Here is a 6,366-nt window from a genome sequence, read left to right as displayed (position 1 = left end):
CCTCTAACAGGACTCTGCTCTCTCTTTCTGACCCAACTGCTTCCTTATGTTGGTTTCTCACTTTATTGAATGCTGGCCTCTACAAACTGCGACACTCAAGAATTCCTCTGGCATCCTAGTTTTCAGTTCGGGAGCAGTTCTCGATCTAAATGCAATTTTATTGCAAGGTGAAAGACTGTTATGCAATATATTGTGGTTCTTAAGCCAAAACTACTGGAGCATTTTCACTCAAAACATGGAATATTAAAGAATGTTTGGGTGATCATGATAGGCATGCATGTAAGGCAGAAAATGTGATAGAAATGGGCCCATCCAAATTCAATAAATGTCGGCATCAAACCATTTATTTAGTATGGTATCCACATCAAGGTGCTTGGAATCAGGACAGGCTTTGTCCTGGAAAAAAAATTGATGTCTTGAATTGTAAAAAGTCTTCTAAAAAAAACCACCAGAAATTGTAGCAAAACAATGATATTTTGAAGTCTCCTACTTATAAGTAGGACCCCAACTTAAGCTCTAGTCTTCTAAAATCGAGAAGTGTTTAAAAAAAAGTAAAAAAAGTAAATTTAAAATTAATGGCTGCAGATACAGTTTTGAAAGTTGTACTTTGGTCCATTATATTAAACAATCCAGTAGCCCTTACCTAGATTCGTTTCTGTGAGAGTTGAATGAACCAAAGTGCAACTTTCAAAACTATCTTTTCTAGTGAGCCATCATTGTGACCGAACGCAACAATGCGTGACATTGTAATATTGACCAAGTGTGTAAAACAAAATGGGCTACCAATAACTTTTATAATTTCTTAATTCTGTAAAACATTTTTTGATTTATTTTAAAAAGTATTAGAGGGAATTTAGAACTTTAGGACATACACAACTTAGGCACAGCGACCATTTCTAAGGTTTATATTAAAATGGTGGGCTAAATCCAAAACTCTTTAAATGGACGTAACTTTTTCTATACAATGAAAGCTTCCCACACGTTTGTATTTTAATGAATATCGCATCTATAATTAAACTGTTAATATTATCCACTTATTCCATAAACAAATAAAATAACAGAAAGTGCATACAAGATTTGAGTGATATGATTTTATTTCAATATTGTATACAACATAATCAACCAATATAATACAACTTATATACATAATTACACATGAATCAGACAGAGAGTTCTCATGTTACATAGAGATACATCTACACTCTTACAACATGTGTGCTTCACAATTTGATTTCAATGCACTCCTGTTTATGTTTGTAATGTGTTCTGCAAAAATTTAATAATAAGCGTATGTGCCTATTAATGAGTTGCTCAGTCGGACAAGAACAACTTTTTAGGGTAGTTTGTTTTTTCTTTCTATTCTTTCTATTGACAGATATATTTGTAAATTAAATAAAAAATACTAAAAAGTTAAACAAACTACAGTAAAAATTAGCTGTTAATAAAGGCACATAATGCTTATTAACAACTTTTTACAGTAATGTGTGCACTAAGCACTACATGCACAGACTTGTGATTCTTGTACATGCTCTGTGACACCAATAACAATTTAATTCTTGGATTTTGCCAAAACTGCAGGAGGTGCACCATTTTGGGTTCTTCCTTTATGCAATTCTTATATAGAATTCAACTAGCCTATTATCAAGACTTCATTGAGGGATTACCGTAAACTTTTGCCTATTGGTGCACCTGAGCTCCTTTGCTTCGGAGTAAATTCCATGTACAAATAGAGAGCTCCCTCCTTTAAAAATCCCAACAAGAATTAAGGGTACGTGCCCTTATTTGCTGGTGGGAATTTTATGGGAGGGCACTTTTAGTTTGTGTCTAAAATTCCAGTTATGTCAAGGGAGCCCATAGCGCCATTAGGCGAACATTTACGGTATGCTATCTATTTTGAAAGCTGTATAATCCCTCAATAAAGTCTTGACACTATGTCTATGCAGAATTACATGAAGGATCCAACCAGTTTTCATCCCCATGAGCTACATTCCAATATTGCAGATTTCCCAAGTAGTTCAGTTTCTTGATCAAAATTCAATGGCTCATGGATAACAAATAAACCCCATGCAAACCAAGACTCTGCTTTAATTTTTGATCAAAAAGATGGCATAATAAATAGCTTAAGTAGCTATATCAATGCTGATTTGCCATATAATGTACTCTTCTTTTTTTCAAATGCCAAACATGTAGACCTATATGGATAGATCTTATATAGCAAACCTACCCTTTGCTTTACAAAAATAAATGCATCATGTTCCCCAGCATATTTCCTGTTATGTTTAGTAATATTTACTGTAACCTTGATGTGTATAGTTCATATCTATATATAGGGTGTGACAGTGCAATGCTCTTAAGGCAATAAAATATACAGGTATATTACTTTCAAACAACTTACACCCCTGTATGCTGAACCACATTTTATTTTCGTTGTAAAAGAGTGAAAATATCACTCTAAAAGGACATTTTTGCACCACATATAGAGAGTTATTTTAGTAAAAGTGAGTCACTTTCTTATTTTAGTTGTCTCTTATGTGTACATGTGACATGATCTAATCCACACAATAGCTAGCATGACTTACATGTGACATGATCTAATCCACACAATAGCTAGCATGACTTACATGTGACATGATCTAATCCACACAATAGCTAGCATGACTTACATGTGACATGATCTAATCCACACAATAGCTAGCATGACTTACATGTGACATGATCTAATCCACACAATAGCTAGCATGACTTACATGTGACATGATCTAATCCACACAATAGCTAGCATGACTTACATGTGACATGATCTAATCCACGCAATAGCTAGCATGACTTACATGTGACATGATCTAATCCACACAATAGCTAGCATGACTTACATGTGACATGATCTAATCCACACAATAGCTAGCATGACTTACATGTGACATGATCTAATCCACGCAATAGCTAGCATGACTTGTGTATTTTGCATAGGTCTGGACCATGGACTCATGTGTGGCCCTTATGGACCAACCTAAGTAGACAAACAAACAACTGAAGTCGGCAATGTTGAAATTGGGATATAGGAAAAACTAAGGAACAAAAACAATGTAGTAAAATGAACATATAAAAAGTTCTTGATTGCTGACTTTGTCAGGATGTGGGGATCTCAAAATCATAAGCATAGAGCTCTAAAGCAAGTTAGAACTGATAATACTCAATTTTCAAAATTTACAAATTTGGTCTGAGTGGATCAGATCACATATGTGCCCATCCACCACAAACTGGTCGTAAAGTCGGCATTTTCCATTTTGAGATACAATAAAAAACAGTATATGGATTTCTATGTAAAATATATAAGAAATTTGACCTTTGATGAACCATAACTTCACTTCCAGATGTCCGATGAAGCTGTTCGAGGTGTCATTTTAAAGCTAAAAGTGCATTCTTTCAAAATCTGCAATAAACAGAAAATGATCTAGAGCCGACTTTACTACCACTTCGTGGTGGATGGTCACATATTGTCATTATCACCAGATACAGACCAATCCCATGATTCAATGTTCATGAGGCTTGTCATGAGAGAATGAAGACCAGAATCACAAAACTACACCAACTAAATAAGACAGTCAAGTATGAAGTAAAGAAATGGAAGAGGATGATACTTGAAAGAGATGTGAAAGAAGTGGAGGATACTTATGCAAAAAAAAATCAAAATTAAAAAAAAAAACCAGTCACATCCCTAGAACATCTGGATGCCCGTCTACCAGGTGAAAAGATCAAGTACAACGTGGCACATAGGAATGCCATTACAAGATACCGAACATCAGGGACAAGGGAGAATGTAGTGGAGGAAGAGGACTCCCAGGAGAGCAAAGGGACACAGCGTCCTATGCTAATATGGCAAGGGAAGGCAACTGTCATGTTGCAATTGATGTAAATGGAATCCAACAGATTATTTCTCTTCTACAAAATGTTCTCAGAATCAAGTGAACACTCTGTATCAGATGCCAAATATATTCAGCCAAGTTGTGGTCCTCCTGGAGAGGCAGTGCCAACAACAGAAGAATGTCACATCAACCAAGGATAAGGTTGAATATGGAAAACCAGCAAGAGACTCTTCAGAACATCTTCCAAGCCACTCAAATTAAAAAATCAAGAGGTCACAACAGCTACAAAGATCACAAAAGCACCGTACCTGTGACGACCACATGCTTTGTGGTCAGATCTGGTTACTTATGGAGATTACCCTCCCGGCATCTACAAAAATTAAGGGTGACGGTGACTCATCATTTGTTGCATATTGTTGTGATGAGGTGGATGGACATAATGACATAAAATAACACATAAAATAACTGGAGGCTTTCAATGGTGACACAGCATATGCAAATTATCAGTCCTTTAGCATTGGTGATGCTGCATCTAATAACACACTTCACATTGGGTCATATAGTAAGACTCAAAGATGCTGGCATTGCTGACATCTTGTCACAATAGATGCTTCTCACATGGCAAATCTATTTAGACAAGTTGGGACCCTCCTGGAGAGGCAGAGCACAATGTCACATCAAATATAAATATAAATATAAATAATAATAAAAAAGGTAATGTCAGTACTGGAAAACCAGCAAAAGACTCTTCAGTAACTTCAGAACATCTTCCAAACCAAAGAGCCAGGTGGGGTTCTTCAAAATAAATTGTACCGGGATGTGCCACACAGACTTTCTATATACCAATTTTTTGCTCTTTCTACAACCCATCAGTAATTTTCACAAAAAGCACCCAATTTGCCCACAAATTGGGTGCTTTTAAAGACACTTTTGCCCAAATGTGGCAGAGGTCATGACATCTACAATGATCATCTCTACATCAAGTGGAGTACACAACTCAACAGACAATATGTAAAAAAAGATTAGACTGTAGAGAAAGATCAAACATAGTACAGGATGTCATGGAAAAACACAAATGCCCTCAGACCATAATATAGAAATCTACAAAAAATCAACAGAATAGTTAGAGATTTCTATAGTTCTCCATACAGCAGTGATCAAACAGATTGGAAATTTGAAGAAGATTGGTCCAGCAGGTTAGAGGATGTTCCACTTATCCTACCAAAGCATGCCTTAAGGAAAATGAAAAGGGGAATGCTACTGGAGATGACTGGATATTTTGAACCTGGGGGGGGGGAGACAATTCCATAATCACTAGCCTTCAACAGGATCTTGCAGGAGGAAGAAGAAATCCCTCTCAGTGGAAGGAGTGACAATCATTATCATATTTGTGACAAAAAAAGCAGATCAATGATAACCAACAAAGAGAGTAAGTAGGCTTCAAATCAGGCTTTCAAACATCCCACCACCTGCCGCACTAAGCTAAGTGATTGCAAATACTAGTTGAATTTGTGCCTAGGGTTTGTGGATTAGGAAAAAGCCTTTGATAGCCTAGACCACCGGTCACTTTCGACAGCCTTACAAAAACAAAGCATTGATGGGAAATATATATAAAAATCATCAAAGCAATAAGAAAGATCCCACAGCAAAAGCAAAAATTCACCTGGCTCATGATACCATCACCAACTGACATGTAGATCCATTATTCCTAAATCTATTCAATGCAGCTTTGGAGGAGGCATTCAAAAACACTGATTGGAGCAATTTAAAGGAATCCTGTGGATGGGGAATATCTCACTCATCTCAGATTCGCAGATGATATCCTTATCCCAAGCCTTACCACAGGGGAGCTTCAGGAAATGATTCAAGCAAGTTCTTGCAGAGGAAATGTAGCGAGGCAGGCTTCAACATGAATATCATAAAACTTAAGTCATGATGAGCAACAATGTCCAAGATTCCAAAGTAACTGTGTAGGAAAAGACTTGGAAACAGTAGCCAGGGGAAGAAGACAAACAACAATGAAAGTGGGGAGGAAATAAAAAAGAATGGGCAAGTTTTGGCTCACTCGACTACATCTTCCAAGACCCCTATCTCCCTGAAGAGGCAGGTATTTGACTAATGCATCATATCTATAATCTCATAGGGCACTGAGGCCTGGACAACCATGAATCATTTATAGAAGAAACTCAGTGTGATGGACAGGATGATAAATAAGACAGAAATTAGGAGTGCATGATTTTATATGTTGACCATCAAATTGAAGAAATGGAGGTGTGCAGGACACCTGGCCAGGAGGTATGGCAAGGGATGGACACACACAAAACACATTGGATTCATAGCACCTAATCAGAAGAGGGAGACAAAAGCAGGAGATGGGGGATGAGGTAACAGCACAAAATGACATTGCATGGCAGGGAATAGCTCAAGATTGAACAAAATGAGATCCTCCTAAAGGAGATCACTGAAAAAAAAGACAGAACTTTATACCATCGGAGATCTC

Source organism: Amphiura filiformis, chromosome 3, assembly GCF_039555335.1.
Source record: "Amphiura filiformis chromosome 3, Afil_fr2py, whole genome shotgun sequence".
NCBI lineage: Eukaryota > Metazoa > Echinodermata > Ophiuroidea > Amphilepidida > Amphiuridae > Amphiura > Amphiura filiformis.
This window is presented reverse-complemented; position numbering follows the sequence as displayed.